We start from the raw sequence: 17054 nt of genomic DNA on the forward strand, positions 1-17054 counted from the left end.
CGAACAAAACCACATAACATAATAAAAGTCTACGAATATGAAGGGACATGCATACTACTAAGACTGTCAGTGAGCAACTATAAACTACCCACTAACCTTCTACCTTAATCCTTGACCTCCACACTCTCCTATCAAGGGTCATGTCCTCAGTGAGCTGAAGCAGCATCATGTCCTGCCTAATCACCTCTCCCCAATACTTCTTAGGCCTACCTCGACCTCTTCTCAAACTCTTAATAGCCAACCTCTCACACCTCCTAATTGGAGCATCAATGCTTCTTCTCTTAACATGGCCGAACCATCTCAGCCTCGACTCCCGCATCTTGTCCTCCATGGAGGCTACTCCCACTCTGTCTCGGATATCTTCATTCCTAACCAAGATGCTTCTTCTAAAAGTTAATACATTCGTACATGTTTTTCCATCGGGGCTCGATCATTCTATATGGACACGGTTCAATTGACCGTTTGGCCCAATACAAAGTTCTCCTATCCAGTCCCACTTAGGCGTGAAATATCTTTCTCAAAGCGATAACCGCCGAGGGTGATTCCCCCTAGTATTCGAGGTTGATAGGAAAGAAGCCTTGAATACTTGTTGAGTTACCCTTAGGTAGCATATAGGTATTGCCTTACTGGTAAAATCCATCTGGGATAAAACCCGATACAAGGGAAAAAGAGTGCAACGCATGTCTTCAAACCCAAGATCTTCGAGCTCAGAAGTAATACAACTTGAGCATTGATATGTTCCAATTATTTGGTAGTTGCTCGCCTTCTATAATGATGGGTTTGTATGATCCTTTCCCTATGACTCCGAGGACACGGTACAGTGCTTTGGCCCTTGAGCCTCTTCCCCTCTTTCATTAAGGTTCCTTATCAAGAGGCTTACACGTCTTAGTATACACATGATCTACTGAATACCTCATATTTATCCTTCATAAGCATGATGAAAAAATTGAGTTCCTCTAACTCAACTCTTCCACAGCCGCATTCAATCCCTTATCAACCATCTTTCTAAATGTAGGTATAGATGTATTAGGAATAAGATAGAGCTTAGGAAATTTAGTTCTTACAACTGAGCTCTACCACACGATATTGAGTAAGAAGAACGAGTAACAGTCCTAAATGCCATGTAGCCTCCTTCTTACAAGTGTGGTGCACGACATACCCACAAACAAGACTCTACTAGACACGGCGTGTAGACTCTATAGGATAGAGCTGCTCTGATACAACTTTTCTCACAACCCAAACCTATTGGCCTGCAACGGGCACCCGGTACTTTACTCAATCGAGTACCAATATACATATCTTTCTTATCGTACTCTCATTGGCAAATGGGCCAAATAGGCCATCGTGGGCTAACCAGAATAAACATAAGGGCATACTTAATATAGGACGACCTAACTTGATACAAAAACTTATACATGTGATATAAGGGCCTATATGGCCGACATATTCATTTGTAAACTCAAAATACGGCCAGCAGGTCCATACAAGCATTCGTACACATGACATCTGTCTACAAGACTCTAAGAGTACATAAGTATCATAAAGGTCGAGACAGGGCCCCGCCATACCACACAATATACGTCTAAATCATACTGACCAAACAAGAAACTTCAGAGCAAATGGAGCGCACCAACATCTTCTGCTGAGCTGATGGCCTACTTAGAGAACACTTGCCCTGTTTATCGGGACCTGCAGGCATGAAACACAACGTCCCCAGGCAAAAGGGACGTCACTACGAATAGTGTACCGAGTATGTAAGGCACATAAAAAAGTACATAATAGACGTGGAAGAAATATAGAGTAAATGACTCAAGCAGTAAGTCTAGATAACTCGGTAAATCAACAAATAATTATAGTGTCGTGCATAGGGATATGTTTTATAACATCTTCGGGCCTTTGAGGGAATCCCATCATAACACCTCAGCCACTGTGACCAAAATCATCAACGTATACCAGCTGATCAGGTGGTGTTTCGTATATAACGCCATAAGCTTTCCCATATCCCATATACATATATATTCGTGTATATAACGCCATATGGTCATGGGTCACTGTGCATATGTAAATGCATGAAATGCATGTAAAAATATGTTAATAAAATTATCGGTATGCCATAAGACAATTATGACTCTGATTAATATCATTAAATAAACTTTACCAACTTACATATTTTTGAGACCCATGAAGAAATGATAGAATAATATGACACATAAGGAATCAAGAACATCTGCATCTTTGGTATTTCTATGAATAGAGTTATTTATGGAAGTTGTGCATTTTCTAGTTTCGACCATGTCGTATAGATCATGCAAAAAAGAAAGAAGGGATAGCCTTAATATACCTGGAGTAGGGAAAAATTCGTGTGATATTCTTGAGAAGGATTACTCCGTACTCCTTTAGAACCGCAAAAACATTCGTTGCTAAGGAGCTACTAATTTTCATAAGAAATTTATTGAAAACTTACTTGATCCAATGGTGTGTGTGTATTCAAAAGATTGGGTAGGACCTTTGTGAAATTGCCATTTCAAAACAGCTGCCAACAATTGAAGTTGAACATCTAATCAGCACTGGATCAAATCATGCACCATTATTAATGACATGTGGGGAGAAGACCACCAATTTTATCAAAACTTTGAGGTTCTTGAACTTTTGGACTAAATATGCTACATTTATGGATGTGGTGAGGCAGAATTGGGAAGCTGCTTTCACAGGGGAATCCATTTTTTATGTTCAAGCAGAAGCTCAAGAGGGTGAAGGCAGCATTGTCAAAATGGAGTAGGGAAACATTTGGTGATATCTTCAAGTTGTTGGCTATGTTGGAGGACATTGTTACAGTAAAAGAGATGTTGTTTGAAGAAGAGTTTACAATTGAGAACAGGATTGTGCTTCAAAAGGCACAATTTGAATTGAAGAAATACTTAAGTATTGAGGAGCAGTATTGGAAGCAAAAAGCTGGGATGACTTGGTTTGCTTAAGTAGATAGGAATACAAGTTTCTTTCACAATCATGTCAATGGCAAAAAAAAGAAATTACAACTGAAGAGGATCAAAAGTGGAAGTGGGGTATGGAATGAAGACCAGGGGGAATTGGTTGCAGCTGCAGTGGACTTTTATCAAGAACCGTTCACAAATGAAGGTGATGCATCTAACTTTTCCTTGCTCAATAATGTACCTTCGATGGTCACTATGGAACAGAATTTGGAACTTAGCAGATTGCCAACAATTGAAGAGGTAAGGACAACAGTTTTTGGGCTTAGTAAGGGGAGTGCTAGTGGTCCAGGTGGATTCACTGGCCTGTTCTATCAAACATGCTGGGATGTTATTGGTGCTAATATACACAACATGGTGCACACTTCTATGGAGGAGTTGCACTGCCTAAATCCAACACTCACACCAATCTAGTGTTTCTGCCTAAGAAACCTAGAGTTGAGACCTTTTCTTACTTAAGACCTAATAGATTGAGAAACTTCATTAACAAGGACTTGTCTAGAGTGTTACATGATAGATTGGAAATTTTTTTGCCTTCTCTAATATCTCCTAATCAATCCGAATTTGTGAAGGGTAGGAGTATATTTGAGAACATCTCCTTGACTCAAGAAATTGTCACTGACATAAGGTTAAGGGGAAATCCAGCAAATGTGGTGATCAAGCTTGATATGGCTAAAGCCTATGATAGGGTTTCATGGAAGTACTTATTGCATGTACTAAGGATGATGGGATTTTCTGAGCACCTCATCAACATGGTGAGGAACTTTATGTCAAATAACTAGTATTTAATATTAGTGAATAGGCAGTCCTCAGGGTTCTATAAGTCTACAAGGGGTGTGAAGCAAAGAGATCCTCTATCACCGGCATTGTTCATTCTATCAGTTGAGGTACGTTCCAAGTCATTGAATAAGCGATTTGAAGACAGGTCATTTGGGGGATTTGAAATGTCTAAGTGGTCTGATCCTTTAAATCACTTGGCATATGCTGATGATACTATAATCATTGCTTCTGCTCATCCTCCATCCTTGAGAAAGATTATGGCAGTGTTGGGAACTATGAGAAGATATCAGGCCAGGCGATCAATAAAGATAATAGTTCATAATACATGTATTCAAGGATCCCTAATTGATTGTGTCAGGCGGTTGGAGCTATTACAGGGGCTGCAAAATGTAAATTCCCCTTCACATATCTAGGGTGTCATGTTCTCTACACTAGAAGGAAGAAGCAATATTATGAGGATCTTATCAAGAAAGTAAAGGCTAAATTGTGTTCATGGAAAGGAAAGCTGCTGTCATTTGGAGAAAAGGCAACACTCATTACTAGTGTGTTGCAAACTATGCCAGTACACACGTTATCAGTCCTGCATCCACCAAAAAATATCCTGGAGCATCTTCATAAGATTTTTTGCTAGATCCTTTTGGAGCACAAAGGACGAAGTGAGAAGCAGACATTGTGACTCATGGCAAAATCTTTGCCTTCCTAAAGAGGAAGGGGGATTAGGTTTTAGGTCTTTACATGATGTGTCGAGGGCATTGTTTGCTAAACCATGGTGGAGGTTTAGGACCACAAAATCTCCGTGTTCTAATTTCATGTGAAATAAGTATTTCAAGAAGGGATGCAAACAGAGGTGCAGTTTAGAAGGGGGTCTAATGTTTGGAGACAAATACCGAATGCTAGGGAAGAAGTAGAACATGAGATCCTATGGGAATTAAAGAGTGGAACAACTAATATTTGGCATGAAAATTGGACTGAATTGGGTGCACTTTATCATGTATTATTACCTGAAGACTTTTCAATCAATGAAGATCATCAGGATGTGACACAACTACGACAATGTGAAATATGGGATGATCATTTGCGAGATCAAACCTTTAATGAGGAAAGTGCAGAACATGTAAGGCTAAATGTACATTATGAAGGCAACGAGGGATACTAGCATAGGCCATACTGGATGCCAACTCCTTCTAGCAAGCTTAGTGTTAGCAGTGCTTGGCAAATATTAAGGCATAGAGTTTATCCTAGTTAGGAATTTAAATTAATATGGACTAAAGGCTTACCATTTAAGATATCCTTCTTCTTGTGGAGATCGTTGAGGAAGAAAATAGCCACTAATTACATATGGAGGAGGAAAGGGCAAATGGTGATGTCTAGGTGTTGGTGTTGTAAGCAGCCCTAAGTGGAATCTATTGAGCATATATTTATCAAAAGTCCTACTACCAATAATGTAAGGAACTTGGTCATGGGGGCTGCTGGAATCACTGTGCCATTGATTCAATTGAAGCAAGTTATAAGGCATTGGTGGTATGCTCAATGTTGTCCAAAGCTAAAGCCATTGTTTCAAGCAGTACCAGCTATCATCACTTGGGAACTTTGAAGAGAAAAAATGCAGGTAAACATGGGGGTTCAATGTTGACAAATATGGTGATTCATGAGATCAATAGGACATTGAATCAACTGGCAAGGGTGAGGTATGTTTGAATGCCTAATATTCCATTGTCATAGCCAGACATAATTCAATATTTTGAAGGATATATACCTATATTGATCACTACAAGTGTAACATGGCATCTTCCTTTTCATGGTTGGTACAAATGCAGTATTGATAGAGCCTCAAAACGAAATCCTAGTCCTAGCTCATTAGGCTTTGTGTGAGGAATGATGAAGCTAAGGCTATTCTTGGGGGTGACAACTAATGTAGCGTCTGAAGCTAAGGCTATTCTTAAGGATTGGAATATTGTGTGGAGCATTATCTTCACCCTCTCATATTGGAGACTGATTCATTAGTGATGCAGAAAGTGATAGAAGGGGAATGAGATCCTCCTTGGGTAATTGCAAATGATGTGAATAAAATTAGAAAGACGAAGGGCAACTTCAATATTATTACATCCCGTACTTTTCTACAGAGGATTTATCAAATAATCATAATTCCATATAAAGTGGAATAAGAGAGTAAGTAATATATACATATATATATATATATATATATATATATATATATATATATATATATATATATTATATATATATATATATATATATATATATTACTTACTCTCTTATTCCACTTTATATGGAATTATGTGAAGAAAACCGCATGGGTTTCTTTACATCATACATTCGTAATAATTAACGAAAAATAAATGTAAGTACATTTTGTGAAACACGTTTTAGTAGTATCAATAAAAACAATAAGGCTAGCACCCACTGGTAGAAGAACAGTTTTGCAACCATATTTGTGCCAAAGATGAACTTAAGCTATGTATAAGAACAATATAAACGTTATTTAAACCATTAAAAATCACTTATATAAGGTAACATAGCCAAAATAACTTAACTGATACGACATGTTATGACAAACTAATACTGTGTTACGCTACCCGTGTATATAATTTGTTCAATAAAAGAAAATTCACATGAAGATTAACAACCTTGATACCGTTAGATACATTTTCATATGGTATTTTGAGTGAAACATTTTCGTAAAATAGTTTGTAAAAAAATATGATTATATAGTTATTACTATTACTACTTTCTAATGTGTTTTATATTATACACATAATATGGTAAAAGTTTATGAGATTTTCTTTATTGTACAAATAGAAATTATTTTCGCACAAGGAAAGAAAGCTATTTCTTGTACCATTTTAAGAATTAAGCGTACGACATATTTTATTCTTTATATGAGATTAAGAAAATAGAAGTTGAAAAAATATATGTATTTTTACGTGGATGTTTTAACAAAATAAAAGTGTATGTATTTATTGTATATGTTACCACATTACCATAAAAGTACGGTGTAAAGTATAACAAAAATAAGTGAAATTTTAAGTAATTTTAGAAAATTCTTAATTATGTAGCTAATTGGTTAATTATCGGGTAACGGGATGCTACCTAATTACCGTATAAATAAATAAAGAATAACAATTCTCCACCCCACCCCACGTGGCAGCCCCTCACATTCAAAACAATGACTCTTAATCATTATGGGTTAGGTGGCAATCAATTCAAGAGTAGTCCTCTCTTTTAAAGATTCATGTCCTAGATCTTGTATTTACTTTTAATAAATATTGCATAAATCATCTTAAACATGGGGAACACGCATCAGGCTGCTATGGCATTTTAACATTCTGGACATCATGCAAAACGAAGATATATATGCAGAAAATGCTTGATATGTTTGCATTTTCATTGAAGTATGAATTTCTCGAAGAGAATTGAGCACCTGCATGCCTTTATCCTGATAACTGGTAATATAACAAAGCCACAGAAGAAGTGGCATCGGCGAAGCAAACGGGAACTAAAAGTATTCATATATATAAAGAGAGAGATGAATACACAAACACACTCTCTCTCTTGATGTGGTTAGCCAAAAATGTCCACGCACATGATTCTGCATGTTTAGGTGGATTGACTACTTTACATAACAAAAGTGAGAACTGTATTCTTAATCTATTTACGTACCTTTCTCTGCTCAATCAACAAATACTATAATTCAAACCGAGATTTCATAGCATCTTAAGCAACGTGAGATTTTACAATTATAAGGAAGTACGATGCGATCCTTCTCACATATATCATACGGATTTTCCCCTACTCCGGATATGTTAAGGCTATCCCTTCTTTCTATTTGGCATGATCCACACGACACAAGCGAAATGAGGAAATGCACAACTTTCATAAATGATTCTATTCATAGAAGTATTAGAGATGTCTATGTTCTTGAATTCCCATATGTCTTATTATTGTATCGTCTGTTCATGGGCCTCAGAAAAATACGTAAGTTGAAAAAAGTTTATTTCATGATATTAATCAGAGGTATAATGGTCTTTTAACGTTCCAAGAAGTTTAATTAACGTACTTTTCATGCATTGCATTCATTTAGATGTGCACTTACACCATCACTCAGACGGCGTTATATACGCGTATATATGTATATATATAAATATGGGATATGGGAAAAGGTTACGGCGTTACAATACGCATCACCACCTGATCAGCTGGTATACAATGGTGAGGTTTCCCACAGTGGCTGAAATGATATGATGGGATGCCCTCGGAGGCTTGATGATGTTATGTACATACAGACCTATGCATTGCATGACATTTATACGCATATGCATGACATTATAGATATTTCATGATTTTGATTTATAGAGCTATCCAGACTTGCAGGTTGAGTCTTTTACTCCATGTTACTTTCATGTCCTTTATATACTGATTACATGCCTTACATACTCAGTACATTATTGGTACTGTTGTCCTTTTGTTGGGGACGCAACATTCATGCCTGCATGTATATATAATCAGTTAGACGAGCCCTCATAGTAGACGATATTGGATTCCGCGAAGGATCGGTAAGATTCCACCTCATTCGGAGTGCACCTGAGTCTATGAGTCATTTTGTCAGAGTCTTGCTACAGACTTATGGGTAGGCCGTTACCCTTGTCCCATTTGATGTCAAATAGTTTTAGAGGCTTTGTAGACAGAGGTTCAGTTTGTACATTATATCAGAGACCTTGACAGTCCATATGTATTAATGTTTTAAGAACGCCGATTCATTTATATAACATTTGCACACTTACAATTGTACATTACGAGTTGTGGCCATATTAGCCCATGATAGTTACAAAAAGGAAAGAATGAACTATAGAGCGGTTTGCTCGGGTCACTACGGTACCGGGTTCCAGCCACGCCTCCCCAGGTTCAGGGCGTGACAAAGTGGTATCAGAGCAGTTCGTGTCCTAGGGAGTCTACACAGCCGTGCCTAGTAGAGTATCACTTATAGGTGTGTTGCGCGCCACATTTATAATTGAGAGGCTATGGGGCATTTAGGAAATATTACCCTTCTTTTGTTTCAAGCTCGTGCCATAGAGCTATGTCATAAGATTTCAGTATAAAGTTTCTACCGAATTTGTATGCACTAGAGGTGCTATCACAATAGAGCTTTAAGGCGTATATGTAATTTCTACTTAAAACAGAAGATACGTTGCATGATTGAAAGGTAAGTAAGGTAAAAGTGAAAAAGATACGGGATACTCAAGTACAAAAGGTTGTGATTAGTCCAGAGCTCAGATAGAGATTGGGTTTTTGTTTACTATAAAGAGAAGACCCTAGCAAAAGTTTTAAAAATCTCAAAGAGTTCAAATTCGAGGACGAATGTTTCTAAAGGGGAGAAGGATGTTACATCCCGTACTTTTGTACAGAGGATTTGTCAAATAATCATAGTTCCATATATAGTGGAATAAGAGAGTCCGTAATATATATATATATATATATATATATATATATATACATACGGACATGCTGAGTAAGCTATACTGAGACTTAGGGACATCAAACCCAAGACCATATTGAATACGAACTGAGCTCACAACATTCAGAATGAAAGTCATGAATGAGTTACGAAGCTAGAGAATAGAGGTTCTACAACTATTCCAGGAACTGGGCTTAACTATATTTCTAAGGCAATTGATGCGCCGTAAAAGAAACGTAATGTAGGGAGAATCATAAACATTCCCAAACACAGAGAGTTAGCCTCACATACCTTAACTTCATGCTCTTGAGCGTAATACAACATTCGCCACCCCTTTCAACTTTAATCTATATCAATACAAGTCAAAGGGATTCCATATTAGCAATAATTCTCATGTTTTAGTCACTTAAACATTTTCTCAAACACTTGGTGACATAAAGCTTCATAGTCCTTATTAATAGTGTTTCTAAGCCCAACAAGCCATTCTTTTAATCCTAGATAAATTCTAAAATCTCAAATGGTTATAATCAACATTATTCTTTATCTCTCATAAGGTAATCAACAGCCATAATCAATAATAACCAATCAACAACCCAAATCTATCACCGTTCATGCTTTTCTATCAAACCCATCAACTCATATCTCATGAACTAGAGTCTATAATCATTAATTCAATGATAGAATCAATTAGAGGGTGAAAATATTACCTTTTTGACGTTCAATCTCCTTGAATTCGAGTACTAGGGTTTCTTCTCTCAACAATGATGTTCCAATCGAATATCTAATGATATGGAGGTTTTACCCATATTAATAAGATGTTGGGAGATTGAAATTAACATAGAATCACCATTAAAACTTACCTTGGGTGGTGGAAGGACCCTTAAGGAGTTAGGTTTTTGAGAGTTTCCCTTTCTAGAGCAAGTTTTTATGTTTTGGAGCTATGGGGGACGATATATGTTTTGGAGCATTAACACTGCCTCAAAATTAACGCGGTCGCGCTACCGGGCGCGCATATCGCATACTGTTCTGTAAAATGCGTATAACTTTTCGCACAAAGATCCGCTCGAGCTATATAATATATCATTGGAAAGCTATTTCAAAGGCCTACAACTTTCATTCTTTGAGTTTTCCCGAATTACATACACACTTTCACTAAACCCTTCTGGAGACGGACCTTCTGCAAACTTAGTTGATTTTGTCAAATCTTATGCACCTTACTTTCCATCTTGATTTTGGAACATCTATTTTCACCCATAATCATCCTGATGGGACATCACATGTTCAAAATATAACCTTACTACTCCTTTAACTCATTCATACCTAAGACGAATTTTCGAGGTGTTACATTATCTCCCCCTTGGGATCATTCGTCCTCGAATGATTGTCCTCATTGTAACTTCTGCTAACTCCGGACCTTAAACGGGTCTGGTGAAAACATGAACTTTCATTAACTCTTTTATACTAAACTGAATGAATACATGATCGCTGAACTGTTGCGATACTGAACTGAATGACTACTGCATTAACTGAATATTGGTCTGCCATGGATACGTGAATACTGAACTAACATGGATATATAAATATTGAACTGGAAAAAATATTTGAGTAGTATGAATACTAAGCTGGCATGAATGTCTAGGTATTCGACTAACATAAGTAGCTGAGTATTGAGCAGACATGAGTATCTGAGTACTGAACTGACATGAGTATTTGAGTACTGAACTGACATGAGTATCTGAGTACTGGACTGACATGAGTATCTGAGTAAATAGAATACCTGAAATTCTAGGCTTCTAGCATGATCTTCCCTCATTTAGTCCATCTATGTCTGGAACACACAATCTGTCGTGGTACCTCAAAGCACTATCATCTCCCCCTTATTCCAAAGCTATCATTTTATACTTGTGAATCCCCTCTTTCAGCTACAAAAACTAAGGATCATCAACTATTTCTCCTTCACTTCGCCCACTAAGGGGTAACACGTCATTCTAGACAACAACTCCGTCATCTTTCGAGTCCGAAGTTGAACTCCTATCTTGGATGGTAAACTTCTTTCACCAGAGTGGTCTTATCTACCTCGATCATGAGTTATACTTGATTATCTTTTTAAGCACTCCCTGAAAACACTTATAGAATTATTGTGAGCTAAGTCTTTAACCTGTACCCTGAAGACTAGAGTCTCCTACAATGGCACTACCCTCGTGATACATAACCGGGCATGATTTTATAGCTTTCTGTGATCACTTTATCATCAATAACTAAACTCGGTGATTATTCTACTCACTTTGTTTTTCTTACACATGCTGGACATAATCCCTGTGGTAATTATACAATTTTCCCTCATCACCGAACTGATTTTCTTTTTCATATCCCATGCTAACTATTCGGGTTTCAAATCTCTAACTGGACTTACTGAAATTTTCACATCACCCCTTAGAGTAAAGGTCTTATATTTGTAGATCCTTCTCTTTTTATTGGGATCCAAATAACTTTCCTTATTTTTTCAAATTCTTTGCACTCTATATCAATGACGACTCATCTTCCAACTTACTTCAGAGAAATCTTTCTTACTAGGAAAAACTAAATTATTCATTTAACGGATAGCTAATGTATTAACAACCATCATACACAATCTTAATAAATTAACTCTGCTCACACTGTCAATCCCGGAGAAACCACATTACGAAAATTCCTAAAGGCTATTTTTCTGTAGTTTCTGCTCTCACTGCTAGTTAATTGTTTTTCCCACTATCACTATACTTTGGATTTAACTTAAAATCTTTGGGTTCTAACACACGTTCGGTATTTCAAACTGTCATTCACTCACTAGAGTTAACCTGACTAAGTGAATCAAATTGTATCTCTACTAGCTCTGCTGAAATTGCTATTCACTGTATGAACTCAAAACTTACTTACTATTCTATTACTAACCACCTTCTAGCGTCATGTGTTCATGATCTGCTTTGAATAAATAAAATGAAGCATAAGGTTATTTGTAACTTCTCTCATTATCCGACCCTATTGTGAGGTCGTATACTATCTTTTTTTTGAACTACGTACATATATCACACTTAGGGAAAGTTCATATATCTTAAACGAAATTGGAATATCTAACCCCCAAACTTCTATATACTTCAAAATCACTTCAGACTATACAACTTCAGCCTAAACACATATTCACATCATTTGAAGGGAAACTGTCATACGTTTTATCTCAAAGTAATAGCCACTTCTTATAATAACTTACTAATGTGGTACTTCTAGTTCTAATTTGTATAAATCTAAACAACTTAAAATTGTTCCCTGAAATTTACTATTGGCTGCTCTTGGTTCTCATTGCATACATCATATCTCCTAGTCATTTGCACGAGTTATACGAAATTACATCTTTTGTAGTAACAACCGTTTTTGACCCCTAGGTATTTAACCTGAGGCTCTTTTCTGTCCAAAACCATAGTGATAATTGTTAGGGTCTGACATCTGAACTATCATCATCCAACTTGTGGCTCCATTTCCAAAAATTTAAAAAATGAAATTGTTCTAGGAGGTAAAACACATACGAATAAAATACCATGTACAAACTTATCCTTCAACGTTTACCATTATCTGATAAATCATTTACTCAACCATCCGGCAATTCTTGGGTCTTAATCTCTAAAACATGCGAAGATTTTGCTATAATCACTATTACTTACATTTTCTTTGAGCATCCATGTGCATAACTGTATACTCACAAGTCTCCAAAAATTTTGATACACTGAAAATTGGAGATCTGGTAACTGAATAACAAATAACTCGCTTACTGAATAACCATGAAACTGCTAACTGAAAGACTGTATAACTGGTAACTGAGGTAAACTGATAACCACAAAACATGATAACTGCTTCTGTACTTTCTGCTAAGGTCATGCTCGAATCTGTACTACTATCCATTGCATCCCACTTTAACATCCTCTCAAGTCTCAAATTTACCAACCTATACTCCATAATTATACCCTAATGGGCAGTTGTCCTCTCTAGGACTTTAGGTTTCTCCTGCGTGTCGCTGGCATCCAATACGTTTGGAATTCGCTGGGAAGAGAAGGTTAACTATTGCTCTAAGCTCCACGGCACGATCTAGAGTAAAAAGAAGTGAGACAATCTTGAATGTCTTGGTAGTTAACCGTTTATTTGAGTGGCCGGCACACACATATAAAGGAAACTCCACTGGACACGGCTTAATAGACTCCCTAAGACTCTTGAACCTGGGGCTCTGATACCAAGCTTTGTCGCGCCCCGAACCTGGGCCTGGATGTAACACGGCACTCGATGCCTGACTACATGTGACCGAGCGAACCAACTGGCTGGCTGAATCAACATGTGGTATCATAACATACTGAATGCAGAAGGTAAACTAACACATGCTGATATACTGAAACTCTGGATGATATAAATCAATGTGCGGAAATACTAATACAATTCAGAAATATATTTGTAGCAAACATGGCTTAATATGAAAAGCATGTGACTCTGTCTAATTGTTACTCTAGACTATGAAGCCTCTAATGAAGTACTGAAAATACTGAGTGCCTTTAAATACTGAAAGACCGTAATGTAATGATAATGCCTCGAAAGAACTGGGGATCACCAAATAGCTGGTATGAGAATCCTAGCACTCTGAATCACCAACCTGTAAATCATTACCTGCATCGTGAGGTGCAGGCCCCGGGCAAAAGGGGCATCAGTACGTTTGAATTGCACTGGTATGTAAAACAACTGAAAGAAAGAATTATAAATGCTGAAACTGAAACTGAGCTGATAACTGAGAATTGATAATTGATACTGAAATGATAACTACTGAAACAGAAACTGAAACGATAATTGATAGCTGATAACTGATAACTTAAATGATAACTGATAACTGATAACTAAAACGATAATTGATAACTGAAATTATAACTGAACCGATAACTGAACTAATAATTGGTAACTGAAATGATAACTGATAACTGAACTGAAGAAAGGAAGTAAGGATATGAATACTCCGTCTTCTGAATGATGAACAACCTGTTTATCTGAATATTAAACTGCGGCCTCAAGCCCAATATATATAATATATATGTGCGCAAGATGCGGCTCGAGCCCAAGTATACGTATACATAACTGCGACCTCAGTTCCAAAATGCATAAAGCATAAACTGCGGCCTCAGGCCCAAAGATGCATAAAGCATTAGCTGCGGCCTCAGGCCCAAATATAGGTGTTCAACATTCAGGTTATTTAAAATCAGGAACTGAGAATCATACTGCAATACATAATAGTAAAATACTGAATCACGCTGAGTTATATGATACTGGAATACTGGATCACACCGAGTTACATTATACTGGAATACTGAATCATACCGAGTTACATAATACTGAATACTGAATCCTACTGAGTTACAGAATACTGGTATACTGAATAGGACTAGAATGAGACATGTATTCTTGAACTGGTTATGAACACTGAAACATCAACTGTTTATGACATGCTGAGTAAGCTATACTGAGACTTAGGGACATCAAACCCAAGTCTATATTGAATACGAACTGAGCTCATAACGTTCAGAATGAAAGTCATGAACGAGTTACGAAGGTAGAGAATAGAGGTTCTACAACTATTCCAGGAACTGGGCTTAACTATATTTCTAAGGCAATTGATGCGCCGTAAAAGAAACGTAATGTAGGGAAAATCATTAACATTCCCAAACATAGAGAGTTAGCCTCACATACCTTAACTTCCTGGTTTTGAGCGTAATACAACATTCGTCACCCTTTCAACTTTAATCTATATTAATACAAGTCAAAGGGATTCCATATTAGCAATAATTCTCATGTTTTAGTCACTTAAACATTTTCTCAAACACTTGGTGACATAAAGCTTTATATTCCTTATTAATAGTGTTTCTACGCCCAACAAGCCATTCTCTTGATCCTAGATAAATTCTAAAATCTCAAATGGTTATAATCAACATTATTGTTTATCACCCATAAGGTAATCAACACCCATAACAAATAATAACCAATCAACAACCCAAACCTATCACCGTTCATGCTTTTCTATCAAACCCATCAATTCATATCTCATGAACTAGAGTCTATAATCATTAATTCAATGATAGAATCAATTAGAGGGTGAAGATATTACCTTTTTGACGTTCAATCTCCTTGAATTCGAGTTCTAGGGTTTCTTCTCTCAACAATGATGTCCCAATCGAATATCTAATGATATGGAGGGTTTACCCATGTTAACAAAATGTTGGGAAATTGAAATTAATATAGAATCACCATAAAAACATACCTCTGAGAGTTCCCCTTTCTAGAGCAAGTTTTTATGTTTTGGGGCTGTGGGGGACGAAATATTGCTTTAAATCGACCCCCCACGAGCGCGCTCGCGCTCCTGGAGACCTGACCGCACTACTGACCACACTAAATGGAATTAACACTGCCTCAAAATTAGCGCGGCCGCGCTACCGGGCGGGCATATCACATACTGTTTTGCAAAATGGGCATAACTTTTTGCACAGAGATCCGTTCGGACTCCATAATATATAGTTGGAAAGATATTTCAAAGGCCTACAACTTTCATGCTTTGTGTTTTCCCGAATTCTTTACATATTTTCACTAAACCTTGCTGGAAGACGGACCTTTTGCAAACTTAGTCGATTTTGTCAAATCTTATGCACCTTACTTTCCATCTTGATTTTGAAACAACTATTTTCAACCATAATCATCCTGATGGGACTACACATGTTCAAAATATAACCGTACTACTCCTTTAACTCATTCATACCTAAGACACATTTTTGGGGTGTTATATAGTATTCATATCCTTACTTCCTTTGTTCAATTCAGTTATCAATTATCAGTTCAGTAATCGGTTATAAGTTATCAGTTATCAGTTATAATTTCAGTTTCAGTTTCAGTTTCCATAGTTATCATTTCAGTTATCAATTATCAACTCAGTTATCAGCTTAGTTTCAGTTTCAGCATTTATAAGTCTTTCTTTCAGTTGCTTTCCCTAACGGTGCAATTGTAATGTACTGACGTCCCTTTTGCCCGAGGCCTGCATCTCACAATGCAGGTAATGATTTACATGTTGATGGTTCACAATGCTAGGATTCTCATACCAGCTACATGGTGATCCCAGTTCTTCCGGGGCATTATTAATACTTTACAGTCTTTCAGTTTTTATGGACAGTCTGTGTTTTCAGTACTTTATTAGAGGCTTCATTGACTAGAGTAACAACTAGGCAGAGTCGCATGCTTCTCATATTAAGCTATATTGTCAATAAATATGTTTCAGAATTGTATTAGTATTTCCGCACTTTTATTTATATCATCCTGACTTTTAATATATCAGCATGTGTTGGTTTATCATCCGAATTCAGTATGTTATGATATCACATGTTGAATCAGCCATCCAGTTGGTTCGCTCGGTCACACGTATTCTGGCACCGAGTGTCGTATTGCGTCCAGGCCCAGGTTCGTGGCGTGACAAAGCTTGGTATCAGAGCACTAGGTTCAAGAATACTAGGTAGTCTATGAAGCCGTGTGTTAGAACCCAAAGAGTTTATGTTAAATCCGAAGTATTGTGAGAGCGGGAAAAACAATCAGCTAGTAATACGAGATCAAACTGTAGAAGAAGAGCCTTTAGGAATTATCGTAATGTGGTTTCTCTAGGATTGACAGTGTGAGCAGAGTTAAATTATTAAGATTGTGTATGATAGTTGCGAATACATTAGCTTTCCGTTAAGGGAATAATTTTGTTTTTCCTAGTAAGAAAGATTTCATAG

Source organism: Nicotiana attenuata, unplaced genomic scaffold (assembly GCF_001879085.1).
Source record: "Nicotiana attenuata strain UT unplaced genomic scaffold, NIATTr2, whole genome shotgun sequence".
Taxonomy (NCBI): Eukaryota; Viridiplantae; Streptophyta; class Magnoliopsida; order Solanales; family Solanaceae; genus Nicotiana; species Nicotiana attenuata.